Source organism: Triturus cristatus, chromosome 6 (genome assembly GCF_964204655.1).
Source record: "Triturus cristatus chromosome 6, aTriCri1.1, whole genome shotgun sequence".
NCBI lineage: Eukaryota > Metazoa > Chordata > Amphibia > Caudata > Salamandridae > Triturus > Triturus cristatus.
This window is the reverse complement of record NC_140589.1, coordinates 1921288391-1921314245: the sequence shown is the minus strand read 5'-3', so window position 1 is coordinate 1921314245 and position 25855 is coordinate 1921288391. Positions and strand designations below refer to the sequence as shown.

At 48.2% G+C, this 25855-nt stretch overlaps 1 pseudogene across 1 annotated transcript; it reads left to right on the top strand.

Annotated features, from left to right (window-relative positions):
• Nucleotides 1-24830, top strand: LOC146822473 (uncharacterized; annotated as a pseudogene). The gene is made up of 3 exons (XR_014962875.1): nucleotides 1-130; nucleotides 19305-20973; nucleotides 23716-24830. The product of XR_014962875.1 is annotated as an uncharacterized LOC146822473 (transcript).
• Nucleotides 24831-25855: the final 1025 nt, after the last annotated feature.

Genomic DNA, 25855 nt, shown 5'->3' with positions numbered 1-25855 from the left:
AGGGACCATACAAGTGTGAGGATGGACTACAGCAGAAAGGGTCAAATCATTCTTGAAACCCTTCAGACCAGTCCCAGTATTGAGGTCTGTGAGTTGTACAAAAAAAGCTTGAGAAGTTGTCAATAAAGAGGTGAGTAGAGCACTTGCCATAAACTGTCACCCGCAGGTTCTACAGTCCATTACCATTGTCCTTGCCATTGCTTGTTCCAAATGCTATACTTTACACCTGAACAGGACAATATGAATGCAAGTGAAAAGGACACGTGTTCCAAGAAATGGACACAGGGACGTAAACGCCGAATGTAAGTGACAGGCAGTGATCAGACCCCCCATGGTTCCAAAAGATTGGGACACGAGAGGCGTGGGTGCAAGACATGAGGACACGCGAGAGGTGTGGGTGCAAGAGATGAGGACACGAGAGAGGCGTGGGTGCAAGAGATGAGGACACGAGAGAGGCGTGGGTGCAAGAGATGAGGACGCGAGAGAGGCGTGGGTGCAAGAGATGAGGACACGAGAGAGGCGTGGGTGCAAGAGATGAGGACACGAGAGAGGCGTGGATGCTTGAGATGAGGACACGAGAGAGGCGTGGATGCTTGAGATGAGGACACGAGAGAGGCCTGGGTGCAAGAGATGAGGACACGAGAGAGGCCTGGGTGCAAGAGATGAGGACACGAGAGAGGCGTGGGTGCAAGAGATGAGGACACGAGAGAGGCGTGGGTGCAAGAGATGAGGACACGAGAGAGACGTGGGTGCAAGAGATGAGGACACGAGAGAGGCGTGGGTGCAAGAGATGAGGACACAAGAGAGGCGTGGGTGCAAGAGATGAGGAGAGAGGCGTGGGTGCAAGAGATGAGGACACAAGAGAGGCGTGGGTGCAAGAGATGAGGACACGAGAGAGGCGTGGGTGCAAGAGATGAGGACACGAGAGAGGCGTGGGTGCAAGAGATGAATTCAGGAGAGAGGTGTGGGTGCAAGAGATGGGGACAGGAGAGAGGTGTTGGTGCAAGAGATGGGGTCACAAGAGAGGTGTGGATTCAAGAGATGGAGACACAGAGGTGTGGGTGCAAGAGATGAATTCACGAGAGAGGTGTGAGTTCAAGAGATGAATTCACGAGAGAGGTATGGATGCAACAGATGAATACACAAGAGAGGTGTGGGTGCTAGAGATGGGAACACGAGAGAGGTGTAGGTGCAAGAGATGGGGACATGAGTCACTGGACAAAAGTCATGGGCAGCTCTGAGGGCCCCTTGTACTCTGCTGTGACTCACCTTTAACCGACCGGGGTCACTCTGCCCCCAGAAGCATATAGGGCACGGGTATTCTGCACTGCATTTAAGAAAAATCTCTTTGCTGTGAAGCCACAGCTATAAAGAGTCCAGTTCTCACACTTAATTGTGTCAAATTCTCAGTAGGAAAATACAATAATTGGTGGCTGTAGTAAGCTGGCTCCTATAATAAACCAAATTAAGGTATAGTGTGCACAGTGTCCAGTGGAACCCCAGAGGCTTAAGTTGATCTTACTAAAAGCTCTATTTGTGATAGTGTTGTCGAGCAGTTAGGCTTATCAGAGGGCTGTGTGAAGCATTTATTTTACAGACTCAGGCTAGAAATGATAGCCCACACTCAAAGACTGAATCTGACCAATTGTTTTGTATGAGAAAGTATTACTTTGGTATTTTATTCCCAGAACTAAGCAAACTCAGTTGCAAGTAAGTACAGTTTTAAAAGTAGCAAATACTCTTCAAAAATGAGTCGTAATTGTTTGCAAGGCAGTGAACAAATCTTTACAGGGAATAGGAATACGTTTGTATTGGATTGAAAACGATAGACCTTTGCAATAGTACAACTTAAGCTTTTGTATGCAATAGATTGGCAAGGCAATGCAATCCTAAGGAAAGAAAACAGTTATAAGCGTTGGCAGGTAAGAACTCAACTTACTCGTCCAGTCCCCAAGGGTTTAGGACCAACACTGGGCACAATGTCAGTCGAGGGGGGGGGGGACTGGCGGCACCCGCAAAGGTGTGGGTTTCAGTATCAATGCCACAGCGGTCGATACCGGCAATGATATTTACCCTAGTGGTCAGCGGAGAGCAATGAAGCAGGACAGGATTCAGTATACCGCCAACACAATAACCGTCGCATTCTCCGTCAGCAGATTACTGTAGATCGAGTGTAGGCACCGCCAACCCAGTGGTCGTGGAGATGCGCAGGCAAAGGGTGAGTTCCGCCATCGTTGGAACGTCACAGAGAGGCAGCGGTCGTGCAGGTGGAGGTTGACAGGGCCACTTACGGAGGGTGCGGGCTCTCGGGCATGGAGCTGTGAACAGCTTGGGTCATTGGGCCGAGAGGATCCCTCGAGGTTGTGGAGGCCGTCCGCCTGTGGTGCTTTCTTTTTGCAGGACAGAGTCACTTCGACACAAGTGCCTGTTCTCTACCACTACTGTCTTATGGTTCTTTTGCACCAGTAAGTCGCTTCAACACAAGTTCCGGTCCTCAGCTGCTGCGGTTCCTGTACTGGCGAACGCCAGGGACTAAAGCTTCTGGTTCTAAGGGAGGTACTTGGTACCTTGTGGAAGGTTGAAAGGTCTCTTGAAGGTCTTGCTGGGTTTCTGGAAGGACAGCAGGTTCAGATGTCGAAACGGTAGCATGTGGGATGGTTCTTGACAAGTTCTATCTGCACCGGTTCAGTTCCTGGTCCGACAATAGTCGTCTTCTTCTTTGGTCCATCGAGTCTGAGGGCCAAGGTTCAGGGGTGCCCCTAAATACTGAATTTAGGGGCGTTACTAGCACTGGCAGATAGTAGCCAGTGGGCTACTTACCTTTAGGGTGACTACACGATATGAATGCCCTAATTTGATTGGCTAAAATCCCTCCATCCAAGATGGAGGGAGATCACCTCGGTCTAGGGCACCGTAGAGGTGGTCCTGACAGAGAGGAGACCCACTCCTCCTGGCTACTAATTTTCCCACCGACCTTGCCTCCAAAAGTGGAGCTTGGTCAGGTGGGCGGGCATCTCCACTAGCTGAAGAAGCCCTGGTCAGCATAACAAAAGGCAGGAAGCATTTGAGGCTCACCGCCCAAAATGCTGTTCATGTTTGGGGGTAGGTGAGAAGCACCTCCACCCCAAGCTGGCTTTGTTCCTGACCCATGAGAACACAAGGGCTCCCACCTTAAAGGGCCAGAAACAAGTCTTTGTGTGGCAGTCTGGTGCACACCAGTCAGTGGCACACTGTTGAGTTGGTTGTTTTTCAGCGGGCATCTCTAGGATGCCCTCTGAGTGCATTTGGTAATAAATCCAACACTGGCATCAGTGTGGGTTTATTACGCTGATACGTTTGATACCAAACTACTTCGCATTCAGTAAAGCCAGCATGGAGCTGTGGCGCACGTAATGAGAAACTCACAGACCATGTACTGAATAATACGTTACTGCACTTACATTGTCTAAGAATGGACTTAGACGCTTTAGGGGCATATTGCTCATGCAGTTATGCCCTCACCTGTGGTATAGTGCACCCTCCCTTAGCGCTGTGAGGCCTGCTAGAGGGGTGCCATACCTATGCTACAGGCAGTGTGTCATGGGCATGGCACACAGGGATGTGTCCACTCTTAAGTTTTGATCTCACTAAAACACATAGTCTGCAATGGCAGTGTGTATGTATTAGGTGAGGGATCTCTGAAGGTTGCCCAATACATGCTGCAGCCCTTAGAGATACTTTCTGGTCACAAGGCCCTTGGCACCACTGGTGCCAATTCTGGAAACAAAGGTACAGTTTCGGGAAAGAACTCAGGCACTGGGAACCTGATTGGCAGGGACACAGTGCACACTCAGTATAAGGGTATTAAATATCAGGCAGAAAGTGGGGGGTTGGGGGTAACCATGGAAAAAGGGCACTTTTCGTAGTGGCATCATACCAAGTTATATTACATGGCACCTCACCCCTAGTGTCATTAAATAAAAACACAACTCAGCTCCTTAATGTGATTTCATCCCTGTTGGACTTGACCCTTTTTGCAGGGTCATCCCTCAACTTTTTGCCTTTCTCCTGTATTTTTTTAGGTCTCGCCTAGGCAGCGCACATGCGTTGCTCTAGGAAAAGACCTTTAGGAATCGGTCTGCTCCTTTTCAGCAGCTCGTGCACGCCAGGCATCCACCTTGCGGGAGCGAGCAGCCATCGGTAGTGGAGGATCATGTTTCCAATTCGCGGTTGCTTTCACTTTAACGGCCGCGTGGCTGCGTTTTTATTTTTTTTCGCTCCTCTTGTAACTGTATTTAATTGCCCAATGATGTCCGTTTTTATTCAATGTTTATTCCCCCAATGGGCACGGGCAGCATGATATTTCATTTGCACGTAAGTGCCATTTCCTTTTCGCATCGCTGTCTTTTATCTTTCTCGATGCAAAAACAGTGTCGCAATGTTTAAAATTAGCCTCTGCAAACCTTTATCCAGCACATACTTCCCTCCAGACAGCCTATGCCTGAAAGCGCTGGTATACTGACTAACACTACTCATGAAGTCATGATCTGACTCATGTCAGCAGGCTTGCCTTCACTGCGGCGGTTCAGCAGTTTTTCAATAACTTGATTACACAGCACTGCGGACCAATGCCACTGATCCTGCCGAAATACTTGAGGACGGGTGCTCCAAAATGTGCAAGTGGCCGCACTTATAAATTAAAAAGACAAATCGCTTGGAGACAAGGAGACTAAAGTTGCTTGTAGAAAAAGGTTTGATGGATTGTTTCCTTAGAGACATCTACAATGTCTTGACAACACACCGTGCTGTGGACACACCTCCAATCCAAGTACTAGAGCATGGATTTCTGACCTCTGTATTACTCAAATAGTATTTAAATATTTAGTTTCACTGCTTTAGTACTCACACATTACGTTCTCTTCTGAACACCATAGCCGTACACAGAGGGTTCCACCAAGGGGGTACCAAGGGGTAGAGTTGTTCAAGTGGGGCACCACCACCACGACCACCACATCCACCACTACAACGTCCTCCACCACCACGTCCAACTCCACCACCACGTCCAACTCCACCACCACCACCACGTCCACCACCACCACCACGTCCAACTCCACCACCACGTCCAACTCCACCACCACGTCCACCACCACCACCACGTCCACAACCACCACCGCCATGTCCACCACCGCCATGTCCACCACCGCCATGTCCACCACCGCCACGTCCACCACCGCCACGTCCACCACCGCCACGTCCACCACCGCCACGTCCACCACCGCCACGTCCACCACCGCCACGTCCACCACCGCCACGTCCACCTCCACCACGTCCACCACCACATCCACCACCACCATGTCCACCACTTGTTGTGCCACCCACAGAAGCAGCTTGTAAAATGTGAGTTAGGCCTGCCATAGCAGAGCCTTTGTGCAGCCTGGTGCTGCCATGTCGACTTGGCAAATGCACCCACTTACCAGTCCCTAAACCATCCCTTTTTAACATGTTGGTCGCCCCTAAGGTAGGCCCAAGGTTGTATGTAAAAGGTAGGACATGCCCTGACGTGTGTGGCATGTCCTGATAGTGAAAAACAAAATTGGCTGTAATTCACTATTGCAAGGCTACCTATTCCCATAGGCCAGAATGGGCAGTTTGATTTTAACATCTTATAATCCTAACTGACTCAGGGAACTAGGTAGACATTCGAGTTTAGTATGCCTGAACTCAGGATGATAAAATATGTCTTTTAGTGAGGTTGGCTTTAACATTCTGGGGCATATGTAAGAAGAAACCGTTTTGCGATTTTCAAATTGCGATTTATAGAGAATCACAATTAGAGAATCGCAAAATGCAATGTATGTAGGATTTGCTAAAAATACAGCGAATCCTACATATTCCTTATTTGCGAATCGCAAATTGAGATTCGCAAATAAGGAATACCTTGCCATTCATTCCTATGGGCTAGGAGGCCCATAGGAATGAATGGGAGGACATTCGCAATTTGCGATTAGCAATTAGAGAATCGCAAATTGAGAATGCAATTTTAAGGGTGCAAGGGAGTCATAAGGACACCCTAATGCACCCCTGAAATGAGCATGTGTGCACATGTGGCGCACATACATGCTCTAAGGGCATGTATGTGTGCCACATGGCACGTTGAAAAAAGCAAAAAAGTGCTTTTTACAAAGAATTCGCAAATTACCACCAACTGTCAGTTAGTGGTAATTTGCGATTTCTTATGCCAAATTCGCACAAATTAGGTGCTTTCCACATCGCTTTTAAGGAATCACAATTTGCAATTCCTTAAATGCAATCGCAACATAGAGAATCGCAAATTTTGCAATTCTCTATTTTGCAATGCCCTTTTGGAATGATAAATCCCAAAAGGCCTTTTCCCGTTCGCAAATGGGCCGATTCTGAGAATCGGCCCCTTTGTGAGTCGGGAAAAGGGCCTGATACATATGCCCCAAAGTGTTTGAAAATACCACTTTTAGAAAGTAGGTATTTTCTTGCCTAACCATCCAGCCTGCCTCTGCTAGGTTGTGTATTGCATGTCTGATTTGTGTGTGACAGGGGTTGGGGTGGCTCAGCACTAGGCTGAATAGACCTAACTGCATCGGGAGTGGTGGGAGGAGTAGCACCTGGGCCTGAATAGGGCTGTGCCTGCCTTCCACAATGCTAGCTCCATCTATGTGGTGCGTCTGATGACCCTGGCCCACAGTGACGAAGAAAGAAGATGTGCACTGGTAGAGTACACCCAGAGCTGGTTTTGGCTGGACACAGGCACCCTCTGCCGTCAGAGGACAAAGGATTTTGTGTATAAAAAGGGGGACCCAGACCCCAGAACTTTAGATCACGTCTGGGAATCAAGACAAACCTTTGCTGAGGAGAAGAACCAGGAAACTGAAGGAGGAGACTATCCCTGTGCTGTGTGCTGTTTGGTGGTTGGCCTGCAGTGGTTGCTTCATTGCCAAAGAAAGGAGAAAAGGGACTAAGTGTGCTTTCATTACCTTGAAGAAGAATCTCCAAGGGCTTGAACTGTGTTTGCCTCCTGCCTGAGGGATACAAGACTTCACCCCCAGCTCACCCCTGAGTTCCCTTGCTGGGAATTAAAGTGCCTGCTGTTGTGCTCGGCCTTCTAAGAGACTGCATGTCGCTAGGAGCTGGAAGCGCGACAACGAAGAAGCGTGTCGCCGCCGTAGAAGTTGTCATCGCATCGCCGAGTAAGCATGCTGCCGCTGTCGCCATCACATCACCGAAACGCGTTGCGTCACTGGAGAAGCGTGCCGCCGCCGCAGAGGCCGTTGTCACATCACTGGAGAAGCGCGTCACAGGGCCTGTCTCGGCTCAGAAGTTCACTGAGTCGAAGCACGGCCGTCAGGCGTGCACGCATCGCATCTATGTTGTTGCACCGTAACCACATCGCACAGGAGCGTCATCACATCAGATCGCAGTAAGATACCGGCGCGTCAACTCCCTACACAGTAAGGAAGCGAGCCTCAACTCCCCTGTGCAGCAGTAAGGAACCGACGCATCCACTCCCCTGAGTGTAAAGAACATCACATCACCTTCCCTGCTACCCTTTTGTTTGTTTTGCGTTACACATCCCAGGTACTTTGAGAGTAAAGTGTCGCATTCACAATCTAAAGTGCACTAAGCTATTTCTACCATTTTAAAGTCTTCTTTTTGATTACAGTATTGTGGATTTTTGTTGTTTGGTCTTTTGTTAAGTCTAGTAAAGATTACTTATTTTTCTAAACTGGTGTAGTGTCCATTTGTAGTGTTTTCACTGTATTACTGTATGTGTTCACAAATGCTTTACACACTGCCTCTGAGATAAGCCACTCTGCTCGTGCCAAGCTACCAAGGGACTGAGCAGGGGTTATTTTAGAAGTGTAGCTCCTTACCCTGACTAGATGCAAGGGTCCCTATTTGGACAAAAGTACCAAACTCTGCCAACTAGAGACCCCATTTTTAACAATCCCTGAAATGACAAAATAGAGCCTGTAATTTGCAGGTAGAGTAGTTAATTTTACTGAGGGACTCAGAGTTTTGGATACATCGTCCCTCAGTGTAAAGCCAATCAATTTATTGATCAGGCCCACTTAACTCATCCATTACTAATAATGCTGAGATGACTCTGCATTCTTGTCAATCAATGTTTTGATTAATCTCCTTCCTGATGACATTTAAATTCACTCAGTTCATGATAACACCCAGTCGATATATTATTGATAGCGCCTAGACACCGCCACAGCTCTTCTTCTAATAACAGCCACCCTATTACAGCCGTACAGTCCACACATTGCCTCATTAATATCATTAGCACTCTGTCTGTTCTGAAATCTTCCCAGACTCACTCTGCTGTAGGTAGCGCCTAGACCCACTGTGTTCTTCATAGCCCCTGATCTGGCTCCGCTATGGGTAGCGCCTAGACCCACTGTGTTCTTCAAAGCCCCTGCACTGGCTCCGCTGTGGGTAGCCCCTAGACCCACTGTGTTCTTCATAGCCCCTGATCTGACTCTAGATGTCACTTACATCTATTCTTTTCAGGGTCCTACCTTATTGTGCCATTAATGTTCCTGATCTCTCTCTGCTATTGATAGTGCCTAGATCCACTTTGCTCTGCGTAGGATTCTCGTCTGCTCTGCTCGGGGTTGTAACTTTCTGTGTTCTAGATATTCCTATTGTCGCTCTGTGTGAGAGAGAGAGAGAGCGAGCGAGAGTGCCCTGACCCATTGTGTTTAAAATATCACCTAGGCCCTCCGTGCTTGGGTTATTCCTGGTGTCGCTCTACCCTCCATAGTACCTTTGACCCCCTGTGTTCCTCCTAGCCCATGCACTGGCGCCACGATAGGTAGCACCTAGACCTGCTGCTTCTTGATGGCATCTACATGTCTTCTATTCTGGGTCATATCTTATTATGACCTTAATATTCCTATATCCCCTCTGCTATAGATAGTGCCTAGACCCACTGTGCTGGGCATAGCGCATACACTTAATGTGCAGTGAATTAGCTCCTAGACCCGATGCTCTGGGTGGCATCTACACCTGCTCTGGGTCCTACCTTATTGTTCCTTTAATATTCCTGTTCTCTCTCTGCTATAAATAGCGCTTAGATCCACTTTGCTCTACATAGAACCCTCACCCTCTCTGCTCGGGTTCTTAACTTGTTGTGCTCTGGGTTTTCCTGGTGTCGCTCTGTGAGAGACAGCGCCCAGACAAGCCTTGCTTCAGTTAACACCTAAGCTTGCCCAGCTCGGGTTACCTCTGGTGTGTCTCTGTTTTCCATAGCGCCTAGACCCACTGTGAATATAGCCCAGATTCATAAACCGTTCAAACACCGACTGCAGTCAAGGGTCAGTCGAGATGCTCAACTTCAGAAAGATTGAAAAATAACTGCCCCACTGATACTGGGTACAGGGGTACCCCAAAAGAACTCTTTGAACCTGGGTAGCATATGGTACGTAAAACAGTAAAGTTCCACTGGTACGCTATCAAAGATGCAACATTTAATTTGCAATATGGGCAAGCAAAAAGCAAAGATCAAACAATAAATGAGTCACAATACTGAGTTGAACAGTCACATTAAATGTTATATATCATAAGGTCATAAACATTATTTTAACCAAAGGAACCCATCCAATTTACTCCATATTGGTTGCTCCAAATAGAGTGAAAAGGAAAGTGAATGTAGTGGTGCTCATGTGCGCAGTGATCAGAAAGAAAAAGTAAGAAAGAAATTTAGTAACTGTGGCAATGAAAAAATCTAATTTAGCCAAATAGCCTGTCTGAGGAATTTACAAAATCTCTTTTTTTCTTATTAAAAAAAGGGGTGTTGTCTAAATAGACCACACGGCGCTCAGGGGTATTGATAATCCAGGCTGGGTTGTTTAATATTGGCTCCGTGATAGTATGAAGGTCTCTCTAGGAAGCTGGCTTTCTATATAGTGTACTAACAAGAAGTACACTGTGCAGAGTCCGGTGGGTCCCCAATTGGTTTACAGAGGCTAAAGTAGATGTGAGAAGGCCTGATATATGCTGTGCACTAATTCTAGTGGGCACCTTGTATCAGTCCAAACAACCCCTTATGGTGAATGGTTAAAGACAACCTTATATGAAGGCTATCCTAGTGGTAGCTATGGAAAGCAGCCTTCAGGCTAAGTCTTGAAGGAATGTAAAGCAGCTTGTTTTACCAGTCTATAATCTCTTGAATGATCAAATTAAAGGGCAACCACACCAGGTATATATTTAAAATATATGTATTTAGGTTAACACACACCCCTCTAGTCTCTTCATGAGACTGGAGTTCGAAGTACTTAAGTTACAAGATAGCAATCACCAGTAAAAGCACAAATACATGTTTGGGCCCTAGGGGCGTACCAAACCATATACCAAAAAAGTGGTATAAGAACCACGACTGGAACAGGCACTAGGCCTTTTGCCTCTAGAATCGCTGGGACTCTAAGGAACCACCCAAGTTACTGACACAGGGGACCTACGGGGACTGTATGCAGTGTGTAAACACAACCGCGGGTTCCTATTCTCTTCTATGAGCAATGTTGCGGTTGGAAATTTAAAGATTAGGGACACTTCTAATCGAGTCTGGACCAAACACTTTTGGACTTAAGAAGTTCTAGGGCTAGCACCCACGAGAGCACCAGAGTACTCGAGTTACCTCACCCAGGGAAGCCGGGTGCATAGGTGTCTTTTGGTGTCGGGTTGCGTCGTCGATTTCAATGGAAGCCTGCAAAGAACTGCTGCCGTGAAGAGGAGAAGTGTCCGAAGAGATCCAAGCCTGGATCTAGGATGTAAGGAACCTGAAAGCAGAAGGGACAGAGTCTGGGTCACTTGCCAGTGACCGAGGGCAGGATGGACCAATGCCCACAGATGTTGGGTGCTTCAGGTGAGTTGATGGGTGTCTTGACTCTTCAGCCACGAGGTCCAGGAGGTGTCGACTAAGTCCATGAGCCGGATTCGAGCTGTCCCACGAAGTCTGTCGAGTGCTGCGGTGTCGGCGACCAGAATGGACCCAACAAGCCTTGGCAACGGCAAGTCACTGGAATTCAGAGAATGGACTGCGGTGCAGACCAGCAAGGTCTGAGGGACTCACCCAGCGAGGGTAAGTCGGGGCACGTCTGGAGCAACCAGGTAAGCCTAATCAGTAAAGGAGTCGCCTTCGTGGGGACCTGCTAGCCAACGGGCTAGTGATCGCAAAGGAGCCTCAAGCGGTCGCACTTGAAGCTGGCCCACGGGTCACTCGTGGAGTGGAGGCCAACAATCTTCGGTGCAGGAGGTGCTCAAGGCTCAGGCTACTGGGAGCCCAAAGCACAACTTCGAGGAGGACCAGGAAGATAGTATTGCTGCAAAAGTTCACGGTGTCCAGGGGTCACGGATCCACGTCACCCACGATAGCCATGGGCCTCAGCTTTGCTGTGGACTCAGGGAAGCCTCTGGGAAATCTGGAAATCCACCTCTGGGGATGCAGAGACTTTGGCGTCCGGCGGGAGCTTCAGAATTGCAGACCGGTCAGTTGCTTCTTTGGTGCCTGCCAAGCAGGGGAGTCACTCCTTGACCCCAAGGGAGATTTCTTCCATCTTCTAGTCGAGATAGAAAGTCGAAGGTCCAGGATATATGTTGCAGAGTTTCGTCCAGGGTAATCTAAAGTCCTAGGGACTGGATTCCTATACTTATAGTAAGTTTAGGGGATGGACTAATTCTAAGGCCCCACCTATGGGTGGGCGAGGAAAGAGGGATGGTTACACCCATTTCCTTTGTCCAGTTTCGCGCCAGAGCAGGGACAGCTAGCCCCTGCAACCGGTTTGAACTGGGCTATGCACAGGGACACCAAACTTGCCCCCAGTGCAGGACTTCATAGCACCAGAGAGTGCTCCCGCCCAGCCCCAATACACATCAGCCTGTCTGGGGAGGTGGGAACACCTCCCCTCGACAGGAAACCTATTGTCCAGGCCTCCCCTGCCGGAGTTTCGGTCAGCAGCAGGAGGCCACACCGGTGTCTGTGGCAGAGGCATCCATTTTGTGATGCCTGGGCTCAGGAAAGTCCTACCGGGTTTAGCCAGTGTGAACATGTCTCTCCCTCTAGAAGGGTGGAATGCTACCCCCTGTCGCCAGAACTGGCGGGGGGGTGTAGTATTCCAAAGCGTTTGACACCAAACACGACATGTTTTGATGCAGCCATCCCAAAGTTAGCATTTACAGCGAGGTTATAATGCACTTAAGAGTATATGGTATGCCTGTATCACAGAACAGCCATAAGGAAGTATTTCCGAAAGCTGCAGAGGGGCTCAGCTCATGCTTGGGCACCCTCTCACACAAAACCAAGCACTCTCCCTTCAGGATTGTCAAGGCCTACCATAGGAGTGGCTTATAGGTTTAAATGTGTCTGTATAGGGTAGTGATATAGGTAGCCTATACCACAGTAAGGGGTGCAAGCACACCCTTACCTAGGCTGCAGTAGCAGACATGTGGTGCCATTTTGGAGTGCTTCCCAGGGGTGTCATAATATATGCTGCAGCCCCTGGTAGGCCTCTGAGGTACCTATGCCCTAGGTACATGGTATACCATATACTAGGGGCTTATAAGGCACTCCAGAATCCAATTAGATATGTACCTAATGTACATGGAAACCATTGTAGAGAGGAAGCGGCTAGGCCGTGGTCCTGATTAGCAGGGCCACAGCCAGACTAAGGTCGAAAACCTATGAAACACCAGCAAAAAGTGGGGGTACCCATGTGAAGCAGATCCTACTCTCCTACAGTAGATAATACTAATGCTCTTTTTTGTGTAGTGTGGGCGAGCAGTTAGGCTACAGGGTACTACTAAGCATTTGTCGTACTCACAGAGGTATAAATGAATGACACACTCAAAGAATAAATTGTAGTCCAATTTAGAAAAATAACCCTTTTTAGGTAGAGCCCTGAGCCAGCGTGCAAGCGCTGCTCTGGGGTTGATCTGGGGTAGTTGAGTACGGAAGAGACGCCACACCCACACCCCGCCCATCATTTTCATTGGCTTCTGTCTTTGTCCTTTACTAAATGCTGCCTTCCATTGGTTTATAGGCCGGTTAGTCCCTCCCTATGACGGCCATGCCGTCATTTGTATCCTTACATGGTTGCTGGCCCCTTGACTTCCAGTACTATTTTCTGCCCGTGTCTTCTCCCCCCCCCCCCCCCCACTCCCACAATCTGTGCCTTCTCGGCCCTCCCAGGACTCCAGTTGTTTGTGCCTTCGTGGCCCCCTACCCCCTCCCGCCCGTTTGCAATGCAATAGGTCTTGCGTAAATGCGAGTCCTATTGGATTGCAAATGCTTATTTAAAGACTCCCTCCGTTTCTATGAACAGGGGTCACAGTTCTGAAAGTGAAAGTGGTGGCTGCGGGTCAGGCACCAAGCTCAATTGATTGGACAAGCTTGCTGGAGACCTGGTTAGAGGTTTTGTTGTAAACAAAATATGCCCCTTGTCCCCATTCTGGTAGAAGAGAAGCATGTGCCGCACGGAGCTTTCAAGTCTCGCCCCGGCAATCTGATCTGCGTGAGTCCGTGCCGCGAATTACCCCCTGACAGACAGTATATCCACGCGTCTGGAAATGTTTTTGCAAGTCTGGGCTGCGCCCCTTTGATCTTACCTGACTGGATTTGAGGGGCTTGGGTTAAGACCGGGGGTTTCTGGCACTGCGCCTGGTCATTCCATTTTCAACTGCACGTAATCACTGTGTGCCCGGACTTCAATAAACAACACTCTGCTTCACGCGCACCCACGCCTTGTTACAGCTCCATTGGTTTGTGCAAGATCACACGATTGCGCTGCGCCATCACATTGTCTTAACAGCAGCATGTAACACAGTCGAGTTTGGCGTCTTCTGTATAGGACTAGGATAGCGCCAACCTGGCTGAAACAAGCAGAGAGTTGCAAACAAGTGTTAAAAGTTGTGAGAAGCGAATAATACAAGGTAGAAGAGAGGTGAGCCAAGGCAAGCCACGCAGAAGGGATTGTGAAGTGGAGGCAGAGTGAGGTTATGCAAGGACAAGGTAAGCTGTAGGGTCGATAGTCCCTGGCACAGAACGTGTTCGATACCCTGCTCCTCATTTTGTCATTCTCACTTAACCGGTATGTTTTTCTGTGCATGAGACTAATGTCTCGAATTCCCTGACGAATGCTCACCGTGATTCTGGCTATTCATCGCCACCAGTGGTAGATTGTGTTGAAAATAGGAGTACAAAGATGGTGGTGCCTTTTTATCACAGGAGACTTCAGACTCATGACCAGGCAATGACACAACTGGTGGTGTTTTGCTTCCCATCAACAGCTGTGAGGTACACATTTTTATGTCCCTGCACCCCAGCAGGAGGACTGCCTTTCTGTATAAATCTTTGTAACCTGGCAAGACTGGGCTTTCCTTGGTACCCCAGAAGTGTATGAGGGCTGGGTGGGTTGGGGTGCGTCTGTGTGTGTTCCGAGCCCTGGTGCTAGCAAGGAAGGTGGTTCCTTTCACTGCTGTTGCAAAATTATTTATATGTGCCCCACAGTGCTGTGGACCCGGGTGCAATTGAACCTGCTGCACTAATGGGAGCTACGCCCCTGCTTCCCCTACATATGAAGCAATCCCCTCCCCACTGTGTGTGTGTTTGTGTTTGGGGAGGGCTCGTGGGGCTTGTCTATTCTGGGCCGGAGTCGGTAACGGCTGCTCCCCATGTGACCCTCTCTCACCCTCACCTGGTTGCTCCGGAGAACTCGTCGAGCTGTGAAGTGTGTGTGCCGCAGAGTAAATATGTTTCTTTTCTGTGCACACGAGCCTGCTCCCCGGAGTCCATGCTCCTCCTGCCCTGTCCTTGAAGAGCCCCGCTGGGTCGCAAACACATTGCACTACTGCAAACATGGGCAATCCAGGTCGCCAGGGGTTTAAGTGGGATGCAGAAAGTGGGGTGGGGGGGCTTTGAAATGGGCAGAGCCTATATTTTTAAGGGCAGGTCTTAACCATATACACTAAAATTTGCTTAGAGTGCCACCATACCCACACATTTGCATAGAATCGCAACTGCAACTGGTATACGTGACCATTGCTCTGTGCGCTTTCTAAAGAGGCCAAGGATTGGATGAGCACGTGTTCTGAGCATCTTTTTTGCCCCTGACGGGCACTCGCACTGGCTTTAGCTAGAACTCAGTTGCACCCTGCTGTAAACACACGGAGGCCACTCCATTGGAATGATGCACCACAGGACTTTAAGTGGGCCGGGTCACTCCGGGTCTCAGACCCGGTAGTATTTTAAAACGGACATTGAAACTGGTCTCTTTCGGGCCCCATATTCAGCTCCTTAACTCTTCATGCAAAAGGCACTGATCTATTTCTGGACGATAGAGGGAAAAAACGTTAAAGCATACTATGTCGCCCCTGCTCTTATAGCACATCCTTTAATTAAACCTGCATTCGCTGTTGGTGTTTGCTTATCCAGGATGCTGTGTTACTTTTTTTTTTTTCTCTGACGACACATTACTCTTATCTGGTGCATCAGGTTTAGGTGAGATGACAAACATGGGGAGTCGCTCAAAGGGGTGTGGCCTGTATAATTTAGGGTGTGGCTTAATGTTAGAAGGCGACCTCAGAGGGGCCCGGGGGGCACTGACTGGCCTGAGGTCAACCCTCAAGGTATCATAGCCGGGCACTGGCGGGAGACTCCTCAGGGGAGGAATCTCGTATCTAGGATCGTACACTCGGCACCACACGACAAAGAGACACCACACCGTGAGTTCTTAAGAACCAATCTTTATTGGATCGGCGTCGTAGGATCTTTATGATCAGCAAGGCAACTATATACAAGTAGAGCACGGGCTCACAGAGTCTCGGAGGGGGAGTAGGAGGTAGCGGGACAGTCTTTGGGAATATGGATCAAATGCAGGGGCGTACCCGGCGCACCGCTCACAATCCTCGAGCTGGGGGATACGCTTGTCGTCGTCGGGGTCCGGCGGGACCAAAAGAGTCTGTGGGAGCCGCGAGTCACTCAGCAGGGCTCAAGCACAAGTTCGGAGGTCTTACGATCTTTTCGGGGAGCCGCGAGTCACTCAGCAGGGCTCAAGCACAGGTTCGGAGGTCTTACGATCTTCAGGGAGCCGCTAGTCACTCAGCAGGGCTCAAGCATAAGTTCGGAGGTCTTACGATCTTCAGGGAGCCGCGAGTCACTAAGCAGGGCTCAGGTGTTTCCAAAGGCGAATCTGCCGTATAGTCCCAGAGCACCCCTTGTTATAGGACGACTCCTCTTTGATGTCCGGAGTCTGCGCAGGCAGGGGTCTTGTCACCTGGGGGTCGCTTGTCGGGTTTTCCTGCCATTGTCTTTTGATCCTTTCAGGGCCGGGTCGGGAGGAGTCCCAGACACCCAGCAGGCGTGGAGCCAGCCCTCGGGGAGGCTGGCGGGCCGATCAAAACCCACCTTCCCAGGGGAGCTCAGAGGTGTGATGGAAACTGCTCCTCCCTCTCTCATCCCGATGGGAGCGCGATGTCCCCCAGCCGGAGTGGCGCCTCTAGGCCTGGATCGCGCTGGGGCCGGGCGGCCATCATGGTGCATGAAGTGGGCACGTGGGCCCGGTGTGGCCGAAAGGAGGAAGGCCACGGACGGGGAAGTCTGGGTCAGGTGTGTGTGTGTTCTGGTGGGAAAGATCGGCTAGGCCGTGTGCTCGGGGCGGCGTGAGGTGCATGGGTCAGGTTATGTGGTGCGGGGACAGGGATGGCCATGCCACGAGGCCGGGTCTAACACTTAACAACACCTAAGCTTAAAAAAAACTGTGCTTGGCACTTTGTGCCATCCAACTGGTATTTTGCTGTTTTAGTTATTGCATCCAGATATATATTACAGCAAGCAACATCATACCTACAAGCCAGGACTACTGGCTTTGTCAGTGGTGTTATGCTTAAGATGATTAAGCAACAACTATGGCTTCGTTGTATATAATCTTGAAAATGCTTCAGTTTGGAAATGATGAGAGTTCGAAAGAACTATAAAAATTTTCTTTGAAGTTGCATCAATGGCAGGGAATGGTGGCACTGCTCCAGAGTTAAGATTTTTATTTTCACCTTGAGAGCCCGATAGCTACCCGTCTCAGTACCGGCTTCTTAGAACTGCCGGTAGGATCCTTCCCACTTAAAGCCCTGGTGTGCTCCGTTCCATTGGTGCACCACCGAGACTCATGGTAGTGCATTGCTACTTTCGTTCCATTAAAAAAAATATCCTGTCCTTTTGTTGAAGTTGCAGCAGGCCACTTTGTTCTGTTTGTTGGTAAGGACAAGGTCTCCGATAGCCTCTGTGCAGCAGCGAGCCCTGAACACCACTTGATTCAGCAAACGCTGTTGAAGGTTTGGGACAGGAACTATTTCCCAACCTCCAACACGTCTCCTATATTTAACAAAAACAAACCTATAACGAGTATTGGAACAGGCAAAAAGTTGCCAGCACTGCAAGGACAAAAAAACTAGAAGACATTTTTATATTCTTTCTTTAATAGGGTAGTTCAGTTGTACATAATGTCTTCTTGGTTATATTGAAGGTAACAAGAATGCTTATAACACATTTATATTACACCTTTTCAACATACTGCAAAGACCCCACACTGCTCTACAACATAGCTTAAAAACATTCGCAAAGCCAATAGCTCTGCCTAAACACTTATAAGGCCCCAAAGGCGAGACCTATTGGATATGCCAATGCTTGTTTTATATATGTTTCAAAACAAAGTACTTCAAAGGTGAGTACTGTTTTCAATAGAAATTTGTACAAGTAAAGCTTTTAAAGTTGTGCGCCTTTACACACAATGCAATCTATGGAAAAAAAAGTCAGCGATGCTTAAAGGTAGGCACAGTTGGTTTCAGGGTTTCACCTTCGGCGTTCGGAGTTGTAGTGGGCCATGGTCCAAAGTACTACAAGCCACCTAAAAACTGGCTACACAAGGGGACTTGGGGACAAGTCAGAGAGCTCCCAAATGGAAGCTTGGGTTGCAAGGGGTTTTGAAGCAAGGGAGCACAGCCTGGCTAGGTGCACAAAAATGCTCCTTGCGGCCATGTACAAACAGCTCGTAGGGGCAAAATCAAGACAGCTTGGCCACTCACGAACCTGATAGTCAGAAACCTGTCTATGGTGGCTCACTGGTCGAGACCAGTCAACACACTTGTAGTTGATGGGTGTTCAGGGGGCACCTCTGAGGTGCCCTCTAGGTGCACTTAATAAACCCGCCACTGGCATCAGTGTGGGTTTATTAAGATGAGGTGTTTGATACCAAACACCTTGGGGTATAATAAAGCCACCATGTAGCTGGGAAACTCGTAATCACGAGTGTCCATCCCATGTACTCGTTATGGCTATCCTGTGCACTTGTAATATCGAAGGTTCTGATGAGATATCCCAAGGGCACATCCACTCACACAGATATGCCCACACGTGGGGTATCGTGCACCCTGCCTTAGGCCTGTAAGGCCTGCTGTAGGGGTGACTTACCTATACCACATGAAGTGTTTTCTTTGCATGGCACACAGGGGTGGGTACCATGATGACTCCTAATTTTTCTCTGCACCAAGACATGCAAGCTGCAATGACAGTTTTCAGTAGCTTAGTGAGGGGCACCTTAGGGTGGCACAATTTGTGTGGCAGCACTTAAGGACCCTCTTTAGTTCCAAGACCCTAGATACCAGAGGTACCACTTACTAGGGACTTACTGGGAAACCTATAAGGGTGCCAATTGTGGAGAATGGTGCATTCTACGGAAAGAACACTGGTACTGGGAACCTGGTTAGCAGGAACCCAGTACACTTTCAGTCAAAGTTGGACCACATACCAGGCAAAAGGGAGCGGGGGTACTGCAACTGAGTCCAGTTCCCTACAGACTCTCTTGCAGGAGTTACTTATTTTTCCAGCTGTTCTTGTGATGCTCTGTGTTGCATGGTCCATTCTCTTGAAAAGGCTTCCTCTTTTATCATTTGTTAGGCCGTGTGATAATAGGAAGCATTCCCTGGATAAGAAGGTAGGTCTCTTGTCGCTGTAGATTTAACATTGTAGTTTGTCGTTGGGAGAGGGTCCCACTCACTGAACAAGGAACCCTCTCTCATGCCTTGTTTACTCCTCGAGTCCACACTCCTTGAAAAAAGGAGATCACGGAAGGGTTGTATGCCCTTACTCTGCCTACTGTATTTTTACATTGAAAATAAAATCTAGAATTTCTTCAGTGCTTTTGTCTATGTGGACAATCAAATGTCTCATTAAATGGCAATAGATTTTTGTGATTGACTCTGCATTTCAGCTTATTCACTGTGTCTTTTTCTTGATCTAACAGGTGACAGAAATTTAGTAATAAATTAAAAGGTAAATGCATTAAACATCACTGGTGTAGGAAGTGATGTAAAAACATAATGCCTCTAAATCTCTACCCTTGAAGGCTAATGCCTCGCCAAAGTCTTTTCCTACAGCCGGAAACCCAAACAGCCTGACGAGGTCTGTACTTGGCTCTTCGGCATCAGCAGATATACTTTGAAGACATAACACACTGACCTATTGACGCAAGTCTAATGAGATACTCATTACGAAGGAAGCACTAACCTGGTATCAGCAAGAAATATCTAGAATGTGGCACCACATTTATGAGGCAGAGAAAGAGCAAGTGCGACATTAGAAACTTCATACTGGAGAAAAACCATATCGATGGACTAACTGGACAAGTGCTCTTTGCAATGAAAGACCTAATGCAGCATCAGAGTGTCCTCGTAGTGGAGAAACCATATCAATGTACAGTATGTAATAAAGTGTTCCATAGGAAGAGGATTCTAAAGCAACATCAACAAATCCACACTGGTGAAAAACCGTATGAATGTACAGAATGCGACAAAACATTTATAACCAATGGAGAGCTAAAACAACATAAAAAAATCCACACTGGGGAGAAACTCTATGAAAGTACAGAAGGTGACAAGGCATATATTACCAATTTGCTCCTAATGCAACATCAGAAAGTCCACACTGGGGAGAAACCATATCAATGTACAGAATGTGACAAAGCATTTAAAACAAATGGAGAGCTAAAGCAACATCAGAAAATCCACACTGGAGAGAGAGCATATCAATGTACAGAATGTGACAAAGCATTTATAACAAATAGAGATCTGAAGCGACATCAAAAAGTTCACACTGGAGAGAGACCATTCAACTGCACTGAATGTGACAAGGCATTTATTATAAAGTCACGTCTAACACAACATCAGAAAATCCACACCGGGGAGAAACCCTATAAATGTTCAGAATGTGACAAGGCATTTTTTACCCACGAAGCTCTAACAAAACATCACAAAGTTCACACTGGGGAGAGACCTTATCAATGTACAGAATGTGACAAAGCATTTACAACAAATGGAAAGCTGAAGCGACATCAAAAAGTCCACAGTGGAGAGAGACCATATCAATGTACAGAATGTGATAGAGCATTTATAGCAAATGGAGATCTGAAGCGACATCACAAAGTCCACACTGGAGAGAGACCATATCAATGTACAGAATGTGCCAAAGCATTTATAACACATGTAGGGCTGAATCGACATCAAAAAGTCCACACTGGGGAGAGACCATATCAATGTACAGAATGTGACAAAGCATTTATAACAAATGGAGATCTGAAGCGACATCAAAAAGTCCACACTGGAGAGAGACCATATCAATGTACAGAATGTGACAAAGCATTTATAACAAATGGAGAGCTGAAGCAACATCAAACAGTTCACACTGGAGAGATACCATATCAGTGTACAGAATGTGACAAAGCATTTAAAAGAAATGGAGCGCTGAAGGAACATCAAAATGTCCACACTGGAGAGAGGCTATATCAATGTACAGAATGTGACCAGGCATTTATAACAAATGGAGACCTGAAACGACATCAAAATGTCCACTCGAGGCCATATCAATGTACAGAATGTGAAAAAGCATTTATCAATCAATCAATCAAGAAATTTGTATAGCGCACTACTCACCCGGAGGGTCTCAAGGCGTTTTTTGGGGGGGGGGGGTCCGCTACTGCTCGAACAGCCAGGTCTTGAGTTGCTTCCTGAAGGAGAGGTGGTCTTGGGTAAGACGGAGGTGGATGGGGAGGGAGTTCCAGGTCTTGGCTGCCAGGTAGGAGAAGGATCTTCCTCCCATGGTGGCTCTTCGGATGCGTGGAACGGCGGCGAGGGCGTGGCTGGTCGATTGAAGTTGGTGGGTGGGAGTGTAGAAGGTCAGGCGGTTGTTGAGGTACCTGGGGCCTAGGTCGTGGAGGGCTTTGTGTGCGTGGGTGAGGAGGCGGAACGTGATTCTTTTGCTGACGGGGAGCCAGTGCAGGTCTTTCAGGTGTCCGGAGATGTTGCGGTGGCGGGGGATGTCCAGGATGAGTCGTGCGGAGGCGTTCTGGATGCGTTGGAGTCTATTCTGCAGTTTGGCTGTGGTTCCAGTGTAGAGGGTGTTTCCGTAGTCCAGTCGGCTGGTGACAAGTGCCTGGGTGACCGTCTTCCTGGTTTCGGTGGGGATCCAACGGAAGATCTTTCGCAGCATGCGAAGGATGTTGAAACATGAAGACGAGACGGCGTTGACTTGTCTGGTCATCGACAGGGAGGATTCCAGGATGAAGCCTAGGTTGCGTGCGTGGTCCGTTGGTTTGGGTGCGCTGCCTAGAGCCGGGGGCCACCAGGAGTTGTCCCAGGCAGATGGCGATGGTCCAAGGATGAGGACTTCCGTCTTGTCTGAGTTCAGTTTCAAACGGCTGTTCTTCATCCACTCGGCTACTTCTTTCATCCCTTCGTGCAGGTCGGTTCTGGCGGTGGTGGGGTCGTTGGTGAGGGAGAGGATCAGCTGGGTGTCGTTGGCATAGGAGATGATGTTGAGGTTGTGTTGGCGTGCGATGGCTGCGAGCGGGCTCATGTACACGTTGAAGAGGGTGGGGCTGAGTGATGATCCTTGTGGTACGCCGCAGATGACTTCGGTGGCCTCTGATCTGAACGGGGGGAGGCGGACTCTCTGGGTCCTTCCGGCGAGGAACGAAATGATCCACTCCAGTGCCTTCTCTTGGATTCCGACGTTGCTGAGGCGTTGTACTAGGGTGCGGTGGCAGACAGTATCGAACGCTGCGGAAAGATCCAGGAGGATGAGGGCTGCTGTTTCCCCGTTGTCGAGCAGGGTTCGGATGTCGTCGGTGGCTGCGATGAGGGCGGTCTCGGTGCTGTGATTGGCTCAGAAGCCGGACTGTGGTCGAGGGATCCGTTCGTCTCGGAAGGCGGCCAGCTGTCTGTTGACGGTCTTCTCGATGACTTTGGCAGGAAACGGAAGGAGCGAGATGGGGCGGTTGTTCTTGAGGTCGGAGGGGTCTGCTGATGGTTTCTTCGGGGGGGCGCTGAGTTCGGAGTGTTTCCAGCTCTCCGGGAAGGTGGCGGTGTTGAAGGAGCAGTTGATGATGTCCCGGAGTTGAGGCGCGATGACGGAGGCGGCCTTGTTGAAGACGTGGTGGGGGCATGGGTCGGTTGGTGATCCGGAGTGGATGGTGTTCATCGTGCGAATGGTGTCTTCAGTGGTGGCCGGGGTCCAGTCACAGAGGGTGGTGATGGGGGGCGTCGGTTCTGTGGTGGGGTGCGTGGTCTGTTCGCCGAAGCTGTTGTGTATGTCTGCGATCTTGCTGTGGAAGAACGTGGCGTGTGAGTCGCAGAGGTCTTGTGAGGGAGTGATGTCGTTGTTTCCGGCGCTGGGGTTGGAGAGCTCTTTGACGATGCTGAAGAGCTCCTTGCTGTTGTGTGCGTTGTTGTCTAGTCGTTCCTTGAATGCTGTCTTCTTGGTGGTGTGGATCAGCTGGTAGTGTTTGCGGGTGGCGTGCTTGAGGGCGGTCATGTTGTCTGTGGTCGGGTTCTTTCGCCAGACATTCTCGAGGGTGCGGCAGTTCTTCTTTGAGTTCTTGAGGTCCTCGTTGAACCACGGGGCTTTCTTGCTTCCGGGCCTGTTGGGGTGGGTTTTCAGGGGTGCGAGGTCGTCGGCGCAGTTGGTGATCCACTGTGTGAGGTTGAGGGCTGCTTGGTTGGGGTCCGTTGATCTGGCGGGATGGTTCTGATTCAGTGATGTGGTGAGCTGGTCGGTTGTAATCTTGTTCCAGTTCCCGCGGGGAGCCTGTTGCGGGATGTGGTGAGTAGTGGTCTTTCTGAAGCTGAAATGGATGCAGCTGTGGTCTGTCCAGTGGAGTCCGGTGGAATGGCTGAACGAGATGTGCTTGCTGGAGGAGAAGATTGGGTCAAGCGTGTGTCCGGCGTAGAGGGTGGGGGTGTTTACCAGTTGCTTGAGTCCGAGGTTGGCGAGGTTGTCCAGAAGGGTGGTGGTGTTGTTGTCGTTGTTGTTCTCCAGGTGGAAGTTGAGGTCCCCTAGGAGGATATAGTCAGCGGAGGGGAGGGCGTGTGGGCTGATGAAGTCTGCGATGTCTTCGCTGAATTGTGTGCGGGGTCCTGGGGGTCTCTAGATGAGGGTTCCTCTGAGTGTGGTCTTGGGGTCGGTGTGTATCTGGAAGTGGAGATGTTCGGCGGCTGTGTGGGTGTCTTCAAAGTTGGTCGTGATGCGGATGGTGTTCTTGTGGACGATGGCGATGCCTCCAGTCTGGTTGACGCGGTCTCTCCGGGTGATCTTGTATCCGTCCGGGATGGCTATGGCGATGTCGGGTGCTGAGGAGGCGTTCATCCAGGTCTCCATGAGGAAGGCGACGTCCGGAGATGTGGTGTCGAGCAGGTTCCATAGTTATAAGAAATGGAGAGCTGAAGCAACATCAACAAGTCCACAGTGGAGAGAGACCCTTCAACTGCAATAAATGTGAGAAGGCATTTATTATAAAGTCCTGTCTAACACGATATCAGAAAATCCACACCGGGGAGAAACCCTATGAATGTTCAGAATTTGACCAGGCATTTTTTACCCACGAAGATCTAACAAAACATCACAAAGTTCACACTGGGGAGAGACCTTATCAATGTACAGAATGTGATCAAGCATTTAAAACAAATGGAGATCTGAAGGCACATCAAACAGTCCACACTAAAGAGAGGCCATTCAGCTGCACCAAATGTGGAAAGGCATTTATTAGAAAGTCACAACTAACGCAACATCTGACAGTCCACACAGGAGAGAAATCCTTATCCTATGAATGTACTGAATGTGACAAAACATTTATTGCAAAGCAAAATTTAACACACCATCTGAAAATTCACACTGGGGAGAGACCATTCCACTGTAGTGATAGTGAGAAGGCATTTATTAGAAAGTCACAGCTAATGCAACATCAAAAAGTCCACACAGGGGAGAAATCCTATGAATGTACTGAATGTGACAAGGCATTTATTGAAAAGAAAAGTTTAAAAATACATCAAAAAGTCCACATTGGGGAGAAACCAAATAAATGTACAGAATATGACAAAGCATTTATAAGAAAAGGAGAGCTGAAACGACATCAGAAAATCCACACTGTGGAGAAACCTTAATTATGTACCGAATATGACAAGGCATTTATTACAAGGCGATGTTTAAAACTACATCAGAAAATTCACACAGGAGAGAAACCATATGAATGTACAGAAAGTGACATGGGATTTGTTACAAAGCAAAATTTAATGTAACATCAGAAATTTCACACAGCGGAGAAACCATATCTATGTATTGAATGTCACAAAGCTTTCATTACAAATGGAAAACTGAAGCGACATCAGAAAATCCACATGGAGAGAAATCCTATGTATTTTCCAAATGTAATAGAGTCTTCTGCAGGAGGAATAAGCTATTGCAGTATCAACATGTCTACACTAGTGTGAAACCATATTAATGTACTGAATGCACCAAGGGATATATTGCAAAACAAAATGTCATATGACATCAGAATATTCGCACAGGAGAAAAACTATTGAACGTGACAATGCATGCATAAGAAATAGAGAGCTAACGCAGCATCAAAGGTCCACACTGAAGACTGCACTGAATGTGGCAAAGCATTTATGAGCAAGGGAGAGTTAAAACAGCATCAGAAAGTTCCCATTGAGGAAAATCTGTATGAATGTACAGAAAGTGACAAGGCATTTATTAGAAGGGTACAGCCACATTTCCATCAGAAAGTCCACACGGGAGAAGTCATATCAGTGCACTTACTGTGACAACACATTTGTTGAAAAAGCAACGTAATACAACATCAGAAGGTTCACAATGGATAGAAATGATATGACTGTACTGAATTCAATAAAGCAGTTATTAGAAAGGCATCGCTAATGTATCATCAAAGTCCACACAGGGAACAAAATCATGACACGAAGAAGGCATATCACAACAAATGTGTCCAGGCATTTGTCAAAAAAGACCTAACACAACATCAAAAAGCCCACCCTAGGGAGAAACCATATAAAGGTACTGAATATGACAATTTATTGGCAGCACATATATAATACAATAACAGTAAGTCAAAAGAGAGGAGAAAGTCATGACGGTGGAGAATGCATATCACTGCACTCAATGCGCCAGCGCATCTTTAACAAAGGTAAAGCTAATGCAACATAAAAAAAGGCAGTACTAGTGGGACTCCTTAGGAATATACTGAATGTGGCAAAGGGTTGTATGATGGATCCACGCATGTTATTACAAAGCATGCCTTTACAACGCATCCTTAGCAATGCTTATGCTTTTACATCGCATGTCTTTGCCATGCAAAACTTTACCACGCATATGCCTGTACCACACATTCCTTTACTACAAAAAATGTATATGTATTTTGCAGGTTAGTATAAAGTCTTATATATATATATATATATCACGAAAACTCCTCCAAGGAAAGAGCAGAGGCCACAGTTGGGGTAAGCAGGG